The following is a 13583-nucleotide window of genomic DNA, read 5'->3' on the forward strand; positions in this document are numbered from 1 at the left end:
AAATCAGGCCTGTCTTTAATGGAATGGGTCGTGGTCAGTTGTTAATCACTCTGGGTCTGTTTACACCGGGAGTGCTCACAGTCCCGGATCATTCTGTGTCTGTTTAAAATGGCAGAGCTCACAGTCCTGGATCATTCCGTTTTTTTTTAACGTAGAGCGATTTCAGCTTTCATCACTGAGGTGTTGAGTTTAACTAAATGTGTCGGGGCTCGTCCGGGATTTGAACCCGGGACCTCTCGCATTTTAAGCCACAGAAATTCCCTAAGCGAGAGTCATACCCCTAGACCAACGAGCCGCCGATGTTATGTTGCAAGTTGCATTGCGATTCCCTGCGCTGGTGCAAACCCAGCTCGCAGAAGTCCTGTTCATTCAGTTAAAATATGTTTATCTTTTCCTCAATCCGTTTCTTTTTGGCGAGCATTTTAATTGAATCTGATCACAATTCTCCCCATAAAAAGAGGTACAGCCGCATCAGTGGCCGCGTGGCCTAATGGATAAGGCGTCTGACTTCGGTTGCGAGGTATTTCAGTTATCAGACGATTGCAGGTTCGAGTCCTGCCGCGGTCGTTCAATTAACTCGGCGACACTTTTTCTGTTCTGAATCTGGCTTCAAACCGACCATTTTTGACAGTCCCTCAACTGAAGCAGCGGAAGGCCTTTTGCTTACATTATGCTGATTGTACATTTTCAACATTGTAGATCCGTGTGCATGGGCAGGATAAGAGGTGAAGTGGACTTTCTTTCAGGGTATTTCTGCTTAGATGCAAAAACCAGGAAATGGAATGGCTGAGAGCAGTGCATGGTTGAGACGAGGTGGCCGAGAGGTTGAGGCGATGGACTGTTAATCGAGAATGCGGATCCCATCCTCGTCGTTATTACGTTTGATACTGGTCCCCTTTCCGAGCTTTTAACTGAAAATTGCCGAAAATAAACTTTCAAATGCAATTTCGTCAGAATCGCCCTGGTGCTCCTGGTCTGTGCCCCATGCATTACTCATATCTTGTTAAAATTAAAAGAGACCACTGCAATTCTTCAACATCTTGAATGAATGTGGAGCAGTGATCGTGATTCGGAGATTGTCGAACTCCTCCTTTCTTCTGCTGAGATTGTCACCGAATGAAAGATTAGCGGGACCAGAGGCAAATGTTTAGGGAGCAGAAACATAAATATCTCCTTTAGGAGGCAATGTAATTTCAAAAATATTTATCAACCTTAATGAAGAGATTTTCTGTTTTAGTGTCTTTGGTTGAGAGCTAAATAATGGGCGAGAAATCCTCGTTCTTTTCGGCATACTCTCATGGGATCGGAGGGCCCGGTTTAACGTCTTACCAGCAAGACGGGGGCACCAACAGTGCAGCACTACCTCAGTAATGCACTGGAGTGTCAGCCTGGATTATGTGCTCAAGTCTCTGGAGTGCTGCTTGACTTTGCTGCCGCTGAGCCACGGCTGACACCTACACTCAGTTCATTTGGCTGGAGAGAAATGACGGAGATAAATGGAAAAATTATAATGGAGTAAACCTTCAATTTGTCGTCCAGCAGAAGAGCGGGCATTGTAATCGGCCGCCTATTATAGAAACAGTCCGATTTATGTTGCCATCGATTTCATAAGCATTGAAAATCAGGCCTGTCTTTAATGGAATGGGTCGTGGTCAGTTGTTAATCACTCTGGGTCTGTTTACACCGGGAGTGCTCACAGTCCCGGATCATTCTGTGTCTGTTTAAAATGGCAGAGCTCACAGTCCCGGATCATTCCGTTTTTTTTTAACGTAGAGCGATTTCAGCTTTCATCGCTGAGGTGTTGAGTTTAACTAAATGTGTCGGGGCTCGTCCGGGATTTGAACCCGGGACCTCTCGCATTTTTAAGCCACAGAAATTCCCTAAGCGAGAATCATACCCCTAGACCAACGAGCCGCCGATGTTATGTTGCAAGTTGCATTGCGATTCCCTGCGCTGGTGCAAACCCAGCTCGCAGAAGTCCTGTTCATTCAGTTAAAATATGTTTATCTTTTCCTCAATCCGTTTCTTTTTGGCGAGCATTTTAATTGAATCTGATCACAATTCTCCCCATAAAAAGAGGTACAGCCGCATCAGTGGCCGCGTGGCCTAATGGATAAGGCGTCTGACTTCGGTTGCGAGGTATTTCAGTTATCAGACGATTGCAGGTTCGAGTCCTGCCGCGGTCGTTCAATTAACTCGGCGACACTTTTTCTGTTCTGAATCTGGCTTCAAACCGACCATTTTTGGCAGTCCCTCAACTGAAGCAGCGGAAGGCCTTTTGCTTACATTATGCTGATTGTACATTTTCAACATTGTAGATCTGTGTGCATGGGCAGGATAACAGGTGAAGTGGACTTTCTTTCAGGGTATTTCTGCTTAGATGCAAAAACCAGGAAATGGAATGGCTGAGAGCAGTGCATGGTTGAGACGAGGTGGCCGAGAGGTTGAGGCGATGGACTGTTAATCGACAATGCGGATCCCATCCTCGTCGTTATTACGTTTGATACTGGTCCCCTTTCCGAGCTTTTAACTGAAAATTGCCTAAAATAAACTTTCAAATGCAATTTCGTCAGAATCGCCCTGGTGCTCCTGGTCTGTGCCCCATGCATTACTCATATCTTGTTAAAATTAAAAGAGACCACTGCAATTCTTCAACATCTTGAATGAATGTGGAGCAGTGATCGTGATTCGGAGATTGTCGAACTCCTCCTTTCTTCTGCTGAGATTGTCACCGAATGAAAGATTAGCGGGACCAGAGGCAAATGTTTAGGGAGCAGAAACATAAATTTCTCCTTTAGGAGGCAATGTAATTTCAAAAATATTTATCAACCTTAATGAAGAGATTTTCTGTTTTAATGTCTTTGGTTGAGAGCTAAATAATGGGCGAGAAATCCTCGTTCTTTTCGGCATACTCTCATGGGACCGGAGGGCCCGGTTTAACGTCTTACCAGCAAGACGGGGGCACCAACAGTGCAGCACTACCTCAGTACTGCACTGGAGTGTCAGCCTGGATTATGTGCTCAAGTCTCTGGAGTGCTGCTTGACTTTGCTGCCGCTGAGCCACGGCTGACACCTACACTCAGTTCATTTGGCTGGAGAGAAATGACGGAGATAAATGGAAAAATTATAATGGAGTAAACCTTCAATTTGTCGTCCAGCAGAAGAGCGGGCATTGTAATCGGCCGCCTATTATAGAAACAGTCCGATAAATGTTGCCATCGATTTCATAAGCATTGAAAATCAGGCCTGTCTTTAATGGAATGGCTCGTGGTCAGTTGTTAATCACTCTGGGTCTGTTTACTCCGGGAGTGCTCACAGTCCCGGATCATTCTGTGTCTGTTTAAAATGGCAGAGCTCACAGTCCCGGATCATTCCGTTTTTTTTAACGTAGAGCGATTTCAGCTTTCATCACTGAGGTGTTGAGTTTAACTAAATGTGTCGGGGCTCGTCCGGGATTTGAACCCGGGACCTCTCGCACTTTAAGCCACAGAAATTCCCGAAGCGAGAATCATACCCCTAGACCAACGAGCCGCCGAGGTTATGTTTCAAGTTGCATTGCGATTCCCTGCGCTGGTGCAAACCCAGCTCGCAGAAGTCCTGTTCATTCAGCGAAAATATGTTTATCTTTTCCTCAATCCGTTTCTTTTTGGCGAGCATTTTAATTGAACCTGATCACAATTCTCCCCATAAAAAGAGGTATAGCCGCATCAGTGGCCGCGTGGCCTAATGGATAAGGCGTCTGACTTCGGTTGCGAGGTATTTCAGTTATCAGACGATTGCAGGTTCGAGTCCTGCCGCGGTCGTTCAATTAACTCGGCGACACTTTTTCTGTTCTGAATCTGGCTTCAAACCGACCATTTTTGACAGTCCCTCAACTGAAGCAGCGGAAGGCCTTTTGCTTACATTATGCTGATTGTACATTTTCAACATTGTAGATCTGTGTGCATGGGCACGATAAGAGGTGAAGTGGACTTTCTTTCAGGGTATTTCTGCTTAGATGCAAATACCAGGAAATGGAATGGCTGAGAGCAGTGCATGGTTGAGACGAGGTGGCCGAGAGGTTGAGGCGATGGACTGTTAATCGAGAATGCGGATCCCATCCTCGTCGTTATTACGTTTGATACTGGTCCCCTTTCCGAGCTTTTAACTGAAAATTGCCGAAAATAAACTTTCAAATGCAATTTCGTCAGAATCGCCCTGGTGCTCCTGGTCTGTGCCCCATGCATTACTCATATCTTGTTAAAATTAAAAGAGACCACTGCAATTCTTCAACATCTTGAATGAATGTGGAGCAGTGATCGTGATTCGGAGATTGTCGAACTCCTCCTTTCTTCTGCTGAGATTGTCACCGAATGAAAGATTAGCGGGACCAGAGGCAAATGTTTAGGGAGCAGAAACATAAATTTCTCCTTTAGGAGGCAATGTAATTTCAAAAATATTTATCAACCTTAATGAAGAGATTTTCTGTTTTAGTGTCTTTGGTTGAGAGCTAAATAATGGGCGAGAAATCCTCGTTCTTTTCGGCATACTCTCATGGGATCGGAGGGCCCGGTTTAACGTCATACCAGCAAGACGGGGGCACCAACAGTGCAGCACTACCTCAGTACTGCACTGGAGTGTCAGCCTGGATTATGTGCTGAAGTCTCTGGAGTGCTGTTTGACTTTGCTGCCGCTGAGCCACGGCTGACACCGACACTCAGTTCATTTGGCTGGAGAGAAATGACGGAGATAAATGGAAAAATTATAATGGAGTAAACCTTCAATTTGTCGTCCAGCAGAAGAGCGGGCATTGTAATCGGCCGCCTATTATAGAAACAGTCCGATTTATGTTGCCATCGATTTCATAAGCATTGAAAATCAGGCCTGTCTTTAATGGAATGGGTCGTGGTCAGTTGTTAATCACTCTGGGTCTGTTTACACCGGGAGTGCTCACAGTCCCGGATCATTCTGTGTCTGTTTAAAATGGCAGAGCTCACAGTCCTGGATCATTCCGTTTTTTTTTAACGTAGAGCGATTTCAGCTTTCATCACTGAGGTGTTGAGTTTAACTAAATGTGTCGGGGCTCGTCCGGGATTTGAACCCGGGACCTCTCGCATTTTAAGCCACAGAAATTCCCTAAGCGAGAGTCATACCCCTAGACCAACGAGCCGCCGATGTTATGTTGCAAGTTGCATTGCGATTCCCTGCGCTGGTGCAAACCCAGCTCGCAGAAGTCCTGTTCATTCAGTTAAAATATGTTTATCTTTTCCTCAATCCGTTTCTTTTTGGCGAGCATTTTAATTGAATCTGATCACAATTCTCCCCATAAAAAGAGGTACAGCCGCATCAGTGGCCGCGTGGCCTAATGGATAAGGCGTCTGACTTCGGTTGCGAGGTATTTCAGTTATCAGACGATTGCAGGTTCGAGTCCTGCCGCGGTCGTTCAATTAACTCGGCGACACTTTTTCTGTTCTGAATCTGGCTTCAAACCGACCATTTTTGACAGTCCCTCAACTGAAGCAGCGGAAGGCCTTTTGCTTACATTATGCTGATTGTACATTTTCAACATTGTAGATCCGTGTGCATGGGCAGGATAAGAGGTGAAGTGGACTTTCTTTCAGGGTATTTCTGCTTAGATGCAAAAACCAGGAAATGGAATGGCTGAGAGCAGTGCATGGTTGAGACGAGGTGGCCGAGAGGTTGAGGCGATGGACTGTTAATCGAGAATGCGGATCCCATCCTCGTCGTTATTACGTTTGATACTGGTCCCCTTTCCGAGCTTTTAACTGAAAATTGCCGAAAATAAACTTTCAAATGCAATTTCGTCAGAATCGCCCTGGTGCTCCTGGTCTGTGCCCCATGCATTACTCATATCTTGTTAAAATTAAAAGAGACCACTGCAATTCTTCAACATCTTGAATGAATGTGGAGCAGTGATCGTGATTCGGAGATTGTCGAACTCCTCCTTTCTTCTGCTGAGATTGTCACCGAATGAAAGATTAGCGGGACCAGAGGCAAATGTTTAGGGAGCAGAAACATAAATATCTCCTTTAGGAGGCAATGTAATTTCAAAAATATTTATCAACCTTAATGAAGAGATTTTCTGTTTTAGTGTCTTTGGTTGAGAGCTAAATAATGGGCGAGAAATCCTCGTTCTTTTCGGCATACTCTCATGGGATCGGAGGGCCCGGTTTAACGTCTTACCAGCAAGACGGGGGCACCAACAGTGCAGCACTACCTCAGTAATGCACTGGAGTGTCAGCCTGGATTATGTGCTCAAGTCTCTGGAGTGCTGCTTGACTTTGCTGCCGCTGAGCCACGGCTGACACCTACACTCAGTTCATTTGGCTGGAGAGAAATGACGGAGATAAATGGAAAAATTATAATGGAGTAAACCTTCAATTTGTCGTCCAGCAGAAGAGCGGGCATTGTAATCGGCCGCCTATTATAGAAACAGTCCGATTTATGTTGCCATCGATTTCATAAGCATTGAAAATCAGGCCTGTCTTTAATGGAATGGGTCGTGGTCAGTTGTTAATCACTCTGGGTCTGTTTACACCGGGAGTGCTCACAGTCCCGGATCATTCTGTGTCTGTTTAAAATGGCAGAGCTCACAGTCCCGGATCATTCCGTTTTTTTTTAACGTAGAGCGATTTCAGCTTTCATCGCTGAGGTGTTGAGTTTAACTAAATGTGTCGGGGCTCGTCCGGGATTTGAACCCGGGACCTCTCGCATTTTTAAGCCACAGAAATTCCCTAAGCGAGAATCATACCCCTAGACCAACGAGCCGCCGATGTTATGTTGCAAGTTGCATTGCGATTCCCTGCGCTGGTGCAAACCCAGCTCGCAGAAGTCCTGTTCATTCAGTTAAAATATGTTTATCTTTTCCTCAATCCGTTTCTTTTTGGCGAGCATTTTAATTGAATCTGATCACAATTCTCCCCATAAAAAGAGGTACAGCCGCATCAGTGGCCGCGTGGCCTAATGGATAAGGCGTCTGACTTCGGTTGCGAGGTATTTCAGTTATCAGACGATTGCAGGTTCGAGTCCTGCCGCGGTCGTTCAATTAACTCGGCGACACTTTTTCTGTTCTGAATCTGGCTTCAAACCGACCATTTTTGACAGTCCCTCAACTGAAGCAGCGGAAGGCCTTTTGCTTACATTATGCTGATTGTACATTTTCAACATTGTAGATCTGTGTGCATGGGCAGGATAAGAGGTGAAGTGGACTTTCTTTCAGGGTATTTCTGCTTAGATGCAAAAACCAGGAAATGGAATGGCTGAGAGCAGTGCATGGTTGAGACGAGGTGGCCGAGAGGTTGAGGCGATGGACTGTTAATCGAGAATGCGGATCCCATCCTCGTCGTTATTACGTTTGATACTGGTCCCCTTTCCGAGCTTTTAACTGAAAATTGCCTAAAATAAACTTTCAAATGCAATTTCGTCAGAATCGCCCTGGTGTTCCTGGTCTGTGCCCCATGCATTACTCATATCTTGTTAAAATTAAAAGAGACCACTGCAATTCTTCAACATCTTGAATGAATGTGGAGCAGTGATCGTGATTCGGAGATTGTCGAACTCCTCCTTTCTTCTGCTGAGATTGTCACCGAATGAAAGATTAGCGGGACCAGAGGCAAATGTTTAGGGAGCAGAAACATAAATTTCTCCTTTAGGAGGCAATGTAATTTCAAAAATATTTATCAACCTTAATGAAGAGATTTTCTGTTTTAGTGTCTTTGGTTGAGAGCTAAATAATGGGCGAGAAATCCTCGTTCTTTTCGGCATACTCTCATGGGATCGGAGGGCCCGGTTTAACGTCTTACCAGCAGGACGGGGGCACCAACAGTGCAGCACTACCTCAGTACTGCACTGGAGTGTCAGCCTGGATTATGTGCTCAAGTCTCTGGAGTGCTGCTTGACTTTGCTGCCGCTGAGCCACGGCTGACACCTACACTCAGTTCATTTGGCTGGAGAGAAATGACGGAGATAAATGGAAAAATTATAATGGAGTAAACCTTTAATTTGTCGTCCAGCAGAAGAGCGGGCACTGTAATCGGCCGCCTATTATAGAAACAGTCCGATTTATGTTGCCATCGATTTCATAAGCATTGAAAATCAGGCCTGTCTTTAATGGAATGGGTCGTGGTCAGTTGTTAATCACTCTGGGTCTGTTTACACCGGGAGTGCTCACAGTCACGGATCATTCTGTGTCTGTTTAAAATGGCAGAGCTCACAGTCCCGGATCATTCCGTTTTTTTTAACGTAGAGCGATTTCAGCTTTCATCACTGAGGTGTTGAGTTTAAACTAAATGTGTCGGGGCTCGTCCGGGATTTGAACCTGGGATCTCTCGCATTTTAAGCCACAGAAATTCCCGAAGCGAGAATCATACCCCTAGACCAACGAGCCGCCGATGTTATGTTTCAAGTTGCATTGCGATTCCCTGCGCTGGTGCAAACCCAGCTCGCAGAAGTCCTGTTCATTCAGTTAAAATATGTTTATCTTTTCCTCAATCCGTTTCTTTTTGGCGAGCATTTTAATTGAATCTGATCACAATTCTCCCCATAAAAAGAGGTACAGCTGTATTAGTGGCCGCGTGGCCTAATGGATAAGGCGTCTGATTTTCGGTTGTCGAGGTATTTCAGTTATCAGACGATTGCAGGTTCGAGTCCTGCCGCGGTCGTTCAATTAACTCGGCGACACTTTTTCTGTTCTGAATCTGGCTTCAAACCGACCATTTTTGGCAGTCCCTCAACTGAAGCAGCGGAAGGCCTTTTGCTTACATTATGCTGATTGTACATTTTCAACATTGTAGATCTGTGTGCATGGGCAGGATAACAGGTGAAGTGGACTTTCTTTCAGGGTATTTCTGCTTAGATGCAAAAACCAGGAAATGGAATGGCTGAGAGCAGTGCATGGTTGAGACGAGGTGGCCGAGAGGTTGAGGCGATGGACTGTTAATCGACAATGCGGATCCCATCCTCGTCGTTATTACGTTTGATACTGGTCCCCTTTCCGAGCTTTTAACTGAAAATTGCCTAAAATAAACTTTCAAATGCAATTTCGTCAGAATCGCCCTGGTGCTCCTGGTCTGTGCCCCATGCATTACTCATATCTTGTTAAAATTAAAAGAGACCACTGCAATTCTTCAACATCTTGAATGAATGTGGAGCAGTGATCGTGATTCGGAGATTGTCGAACTCCTCCTTTCTTCTGCTGAGATTGTCACCGAATGAAAGATTAGCGGGACCAGAGGCAAATGTTTAGGGAGCAGAAACATAAATTTCTCCTTTAGGAGGCAATGTAATTTCAAAAATATTTATCAACCTTAATGAAGAGATTTTCTGTTTTAATGTCTTTGGTTGAGAGCTAAATAATGGGCGAGAAATCCTCGTTCTTTTCGGCATACTCTCATGGGACCGGAGGGCCCGGTTTAACGTCTTACCAGCAAGACGGGGGCACCAACAGTGCAGCACTACCTCAGTACTGCACTGGAGTGTCAGCCTGGATTATGTGCTCAAGTCTCTGGAGTGCTGCTTGACTTTGCTGCCGCTGAGCCACGGCTGACACCTACACTCAGTTCATTTGGCTGGAGAGAAATGACGGAGATAAATGGAAAAATTATAATGGAGTAAACCTTCAATTTGTCGTCCAGCAGAAGAGCGGGCATTGTAATCGGCCGCCTATTATAGAAACAGTCCGATAAATGTTGCCATCGATTTCATAAGCATTGAAAATCAGGCCTGTCTTTAATGGAATGGCTCGTGGTCAGTTGTTAATCACTCTGGGTCTGTTTACTCCGGGAGTGCTCACAGTCCCGGATCATTCTGTGTCTGTTTAAAATGGCAGAGCTCACAGTCCCGGATCATTCCGTTTTTTTTAACGTAGAGCGATTTCAGCTTTCATCACTGAGGTGTTGAGTTTAACTAAATGTGTCGGGGCTCGTCCGGGATTTGAACCCGGGACCTCTCGCACTTTAAGCCACAGAAATTCCCGAAGCGAGAATCATACCCCTAGACCAACGAGCCGCCGAGGTTATGTTTCAAGTTGCATTGCGATTCCCTGCGCTGGTGCAAACCCAGCTCGCAGAAGTCCTGTTCATTCAGCGAAAATATGTTTATCTTTTCCTCAATCCGTTTCTTTTTGGCGAGCATTTTAATTGAACCTGATCACAATTCTCCCCATAAAAAGAGGTATAGCCGCATCAGTGGCCGCGTGGCCTAATGGATAAGGCGTCTGACTTCGGTTGCGAGGTATTTCAGTTATCAGACGATTGCAGGTTCGAGTCCTGCCGCGGTCGTTCAATTAACTCGGCGACACTTTTTCTGTTCTGAATCTGGCTTCAAACCGACCATTTTTGACAGTCCCTCAACTGAAGCAGCGGAAGGCCTTTTGCTTGCATTATGCTGATTGTACATTTTCAACATTGTAGATCTGTGTGCATGGGCACGATAAGAGGTGAAGTGGACTTTCTTTCAGGGTATTTCTGCTTAGATGCAAATACCAGGAAATGGAATGGCTGAGAGCAGTGCATGGTTGAGACGAGGTGGCCGAGAGGTTGAGGCGATGGACTGTTAATCGAGAATGCGGATCCAATCCTCGTCGTTATTACGTTTGATACTGGTCCCCTTTCCGAGCTTTTAACTGAAAATTGCCTAAAATAAACTTTCAAATGCAATTTCGTCAGAATCGCCCTGGTGCTCCTGGTCTGTGCCCCATGCATTACTCATATCTTGTTAAAATTAAAAGAGACCACTGCAATTCTTCAACATCTTGAATGAATGTGGAGCAGTGATCGTGATTCGGAGATTGTCGAACTCCTCCTTTCTTCTGCTGAGATTGTCACCGAATGAAAGATTAGCGGGACCAGAGGCAAATGTTTAGGGAGCAGAAACATAAATTTCTCCTTTAGGAGGCAATGTAATTTCAAAAATATTTATCAACCTTAATGAAGAGATTTTCTGTTTTAGTGTCTTTGGTTGAGAGCTAAATAATGGGCGAGAAATCCTCGTTCTTTTCGGCATACTCTCATGGGATCGGAGGGCCCGGTTTAACGTCATACCAGCAAGACGGGGGCACCAACAGTGCAGCACTACCTCAGTACTGCACTGGAGTGTCAGCCTGGATTATGTGCTGAAGTCTCTGGAGTGCTGTTTGACTTTGCTGCCGCTGAGCCACGGCTGACACCGACACTCAGTTCATTTGGCTGGAGAGAAATGACGGAGATAAATGGAAAAATTATAATGGAGTAAACCTTCAATTTGTCGTCCAGCAGAAGAGCGGGCATTGTAATCGGCCGCCTATTATAGAAACAGTCCGATTTATGTTGCCATCGATTTCATAAGCATTGAAAATCAGGCCTGTCTTTAATGGAATGGGTCGTGGTCAGTTGTTAATCACTCTGGGTCTGTTTACACCGGGAGTGCTCACAGTCCCGGATCATTCTGTGTCTGTTTAAAATGGCAGAGCTCACAGTCCTGGATCATTCCGTTTTTTTTTAACGTAGAGCGATTTCAGCTTTCATCACTGAGGTGTTGAGTTTAACTAAATGTGTCGGGGCTCGTCCGGGATTTGAACCCGAGACCTCTCGCATTTTAAGCCACAGAAATTCCCTAAGCGAGAGTCATACCCCTAGACCAACGAGCCGCCGATGTTATGTTGCAAGTTGCATTGCGATTCCCTGCGCTGGTGCAAACCCAGCTCGCAGAAGTCCTGTTCATTCAGTTAAAATATGTTTATCTTTTCCTCAATCCGTTTCTTTTTGGCGAGCATTTTAATTGAATCTGATCACAATTCTCCCCATAAAAAGAGGTACAGCCGCATCAGTGGCCGCGTGGCCTAATGGATAAGGCGTCTGACTTCGGTTGCGAGGTATTTCAGTTATCAGACGATTGCAGGTTCGAGTCCTGCCGCGGTCGTTCAATTAACTCGGCGACACTTTTTCTGTTCTGAATCTGGCTTCAAACCGACCATTTTTGACAGTCCCTCAACTGAAGCAGCGGAAGGCCTTTTGCTTACATTATGCTGATTGTACATTTTCAACATTGTAGATCCGTGTGCATGGGCAGGATAAGAGGTGAAGTGGACTTTCTTTCAGGGTATTTCTGCTTAGATGCAAAAACCAGGAAATGGAATGGCTGAGAGCAGTGCATGGTTGAGACGAGGTGGCCGAGAGGTTGAGGCGATGGACTGTTAATCGAGAATGCGGATCCCATCCTCGTCGTTATTACGTTTGATACTGGTCCCCTTTCCGAGCTTTTAACTGAAAATTGCCGAAAATAAACTTTCAAATGCAATTTCGTCAGAATCGCCCTGGTGCTCCTGGTCTGTGCCCCATGCATTACTCATATCTTGTTAAAATTAAAAGAGACCACTGCAATTCTTCAACATCTTGAATGAATGTGGAGCAGTGATCGTGATTCGGAGATTGTCGAACTCCTCCTTTCTTCTGCTGAGATTGTCACCGAATGAAAGATTAGCGGGACCAGAGGCAAATGTTTAGGGAGCAGAAACATAAATATCTCCTTTAGGAGGCAATGTAATTTCAAAAATATTTATCAACCTTAATGAAGAGATTTTCTGTTTTAGTGTCTTTGGTTGAGAGCTAAATAATGGGCGAGAAATCCTCGTTCTTTTCGGCATACTCTCATGGGATCGGAGGGCCCGGTTTAACGTCTTACCAGCAAGACGGGGGCACCAACAGTGCAGCACTACCTCAGTAATGCACTGGAGTGTCAGCCTGGATTATGTGCTCAAGTCTCTGGAGTGCTGCTTGACTTTGCTGCCGCTGAGCCACGGCTGACACCTACACTCAGTTCATTTGGCTGGAGAGAAATGAAGGAGATAAATGAAAAATTATAATGGAGTAAACCTTCAATTTGTCGTCCAGCAGAAGAGCGGGCATTGTAATCGGCCGCCTATTATAGAAACAGTCCGATTTATGTTGCCATCGATTTCATAAGCATTGAAAATCAGGCCTGTCTTTAATGGAATGGGTCGTGGTCAGTTGTTAATCACTCTGGGTCTGTTTACACCGGGAGTGCTCACAGTCCCGGATCATTCTGTGTCTGTTTAAAATGGCAGAGCTCACAGTCCCGGATCATTCCGTTTTTTTTTAACGTAGAGCGATTTCAGCTTTCATCGCTGAGGTGTTGAGTTTAACTAAATGTGTCGGGGCTCGTCCGGGATTTGAACCCGGGACCTCTCGCATTTTTAAGCCACAGAAATTCCCTAAGCGAGAATCATACCCCTAGACCAACGAGCCGCCGATGTTATGTTGCAAGTTGCATTGCGATTCCCTGCGCTGGTGCAAACCCAGCTCGCAGAAGTCCTGTTCATTCAGTTAAAATATGTTTATCTTTTCCTCAATCCGTTTCTTTTTGGCGAGCATTTTAATTGAATCTGATCACAATTCTCCCCATAAAAAGAGGTACAGCCGCATCAGTGGCCGCGTGGCCTAATGGATAAGGCGTCTGACTTCGGTTGCGAGGTATTTCAGTTATCAGACGATTGCAGGTTCGAGTCCTGCCGCGGTCGTTCAATTAACTCGACGACACTTTTTCTGTTCTGAATCTGGCTTCAAACCGACCATTTTTGACAGTCCCTC

General features: G+C 45.4%; 16 non-coding genes across 16 annotated transcripts; 8 read left to right on the forward strand and 8 right to left on the reverse strand.

Moving 5' to 3' along the window:
* Positions 1-205: 205 nt before the first annotated feature.
* Positions 206-295, reverse strand: trnap-agg (transfer RNA proline (anticodon AGG)). The gene is given in 2 exon segments: positions 206-241; positions 260-295. It is a non-coding gene; the product is annotated as a tRNA-Pro (tRNA).
* Positions 296-476: 181 nt separating this feature from the next.
* trnar-ucg (transfer RNA arginine (anticodon UCG)) lies at positions 477-567 on the forward strand. Its single transcript is given in 2 exon segments — positions 477-513; positions 532-567. It is a non-coding gene; the product is annotated as a tRNA-Arg (tRNA).
* Positions 568-1823: 1256 nt separating this feature from the next.
* trnap-agg (transfer RNA proline (anticodon AGG)) lies at positions 1824-1914 on the reverse strand. The gene is given in 2 exon segments: positions 1824-1859; positions 1879-1914. It is a non-coding gene; the product is annotated as a tRNA-Pro (tRNA).
* Positions 1915-2095: 181 nt separating this feature from the next.
* On the forward strand, positions 2096-2186 carry trnar-ucg (transfer RNA arginine (anticodon UCG)). Its single transcript is given in 2 exon segments — positions 2096-2132; positions 2151-2186. It is a non-coding gene; the product is annotated as a tRNA-Arg (tRNA).
* A 1255-nt stretch (positions 2187-3441) lies between these two features.
* trnap-cgg (transfer RNA proline (anticodon CGG)) lies at positions 3442-3531 on the reverse strand. The gene is given in 2 exon segments: positions 3442-3477; positions 3496-3531. It is a non-coding gene; the product is annotated as a tRNA-Pro (tRNA).
* Positions 3532-3712: 181 nt separating this feature from the next.
* On the forward strand, positions 3713-3803 carry trnar-ucg (transfer RNA arginine (anticodon UCG)). Its single transcript is given in 2 exon segments — positions 3713-3749; positions 3768-3803. It is a non-coding gene; the product is annotated as a tRNA-Arg (tRNA).
* Positions 3804-5059: 1256 nt separating this feature from the next.
* On the reverse strand, positions 5060-5149 carry trnap-agg (transfer RNA proline (anticodon AGG)). Its single transcript is given in 2 exon segments — positions 5060-5095; positions 5114-5149. It is a non-coding gene; the product is annotated as a tRNA-Pro (tRNA).
* Positions 5150-5330: 181 nt separating this feature from the next.
* Positions 5331-5421, forward strand: trnar-ucg (transfer RNA arginine (anticodon UCG)). Its single transcript is given in 2 exon segments — positions 5331-5367; positions 5386-5421. It is a non-coding gene; the product is annotated as a tRNA-Arg (tRNA).
* Positions 5422-6677: 1256 nt separating this feature from the next.
* trnap-agg (transfer RNA proline (anticodon AGG)) lies at positions 6678-6768 on the reverse strand. Its single transcript is given in 2 exon segments — positions 6678-6713; positions 6733-6768. It is a non-coding gene; the product is annotated as a tRNA-Pro (tRNA).
* Positions 6769-6949: 181 nt separating this feature from the next.
* trnar-ucg (transfer RNA arginine (anticodon UCG)) lies at positions 6950-7040 on the forward strand. Its single transcript is given in 2 exon segments — positions 6950-6986; positions 7005-7040. It is a non-coding gene; the product is annotated as a tRNA-Arg (tRNA).
* A 2875-nt stretch (positions 7041-9915) lies between these two features.
* Positions 9916-10005, reverse strand: trnap-cgg (transfer RNA proline (anticodon CGG)). Its single transcript is given in 2 exon segments — positions 9916-9951; positions 9970-10005. It is a non-coding gene; the product is annotated as a tRNA-Pro (tRNA).
* A 181-nt stretch (positions 10006-10186) lies between these two features.
* trnar-ucg (transfer RNA arginine (anticodon UCG)) lies at positions 10187-10277 on the forward strand. The gene is given in 2 exon segments: positions 10187-10223; positions 10242-10277. It is a non-coding gene; the product is annotated as a tRNA-Arg (tRNA).
* Positions 10278-11533: 1256 nt separating this feature from the next.
* trnap-agg (transfer RNA proline (anticodon AGG)) lies at positions 11534-11623 on the reverse strand. Its single transcript is given in 2 exon segments — positions 11534-11569; positions 11588-11623. It is a non-coding gene; the product is annotated as a tRNA-Pro (tRNA).
* Positions 11624-11804: 181 nt separating this feature from the next.
* Positions 11805-11895, forward strand: trnar-ucg (transfer RNA arginine (anticodon UCG)). The gene is given in 2 exon segments: positions 11805-11841; positions 11860-11895. It is a non-coding gene; the product is annotated as a tRNA-Arg (tRNA).
* A 1255-nt stretch (positions 11896-13150) lies between these two features.
* On the reverse strand, positions 13151-13241 carry trnap-agg (transfer RNA proline (anticodon AGG)). The gene is given in 2 exon segments: positions 13151-13186; positions 13206-13241. It is a non-coding gene; the product is annotated as a tRNA-Pro (tRNA).
* Positions 13242-13422: 181 nt separating this feature from the next.
* On the forward strand, positions 13423-13513 carry trnar-ucg (transfer RNA arginine (anticodon UCG)). Its single transcript is given in 2 exon segments — positions 13423-13459; positions 13478-13513. It is a non-coding gene; the product is annotated as a tRNA-Arg (tRNA).
* The last annotated feature ends 70 nt before the right edge of the window (positions 13514-13583 follow it).

The sequence above is a fragment of the Somniosus microcephalus genome, unplaced genomic scaffold, assembly GCF_052327205.1.
Source record: "Somniosus microcephalus isolate GS21.2 unplaced genomic scaffold, FLI_Smic_1.0 unresolved_chr1, whole genome shotgun sequence".
Taxonomy (NCBI): Eukaryota; Metazoa; Chordata; class Chondrichthyes; order Squaliformes; family Somniosidae; genus Somniosus; species Somniosus microcephalus.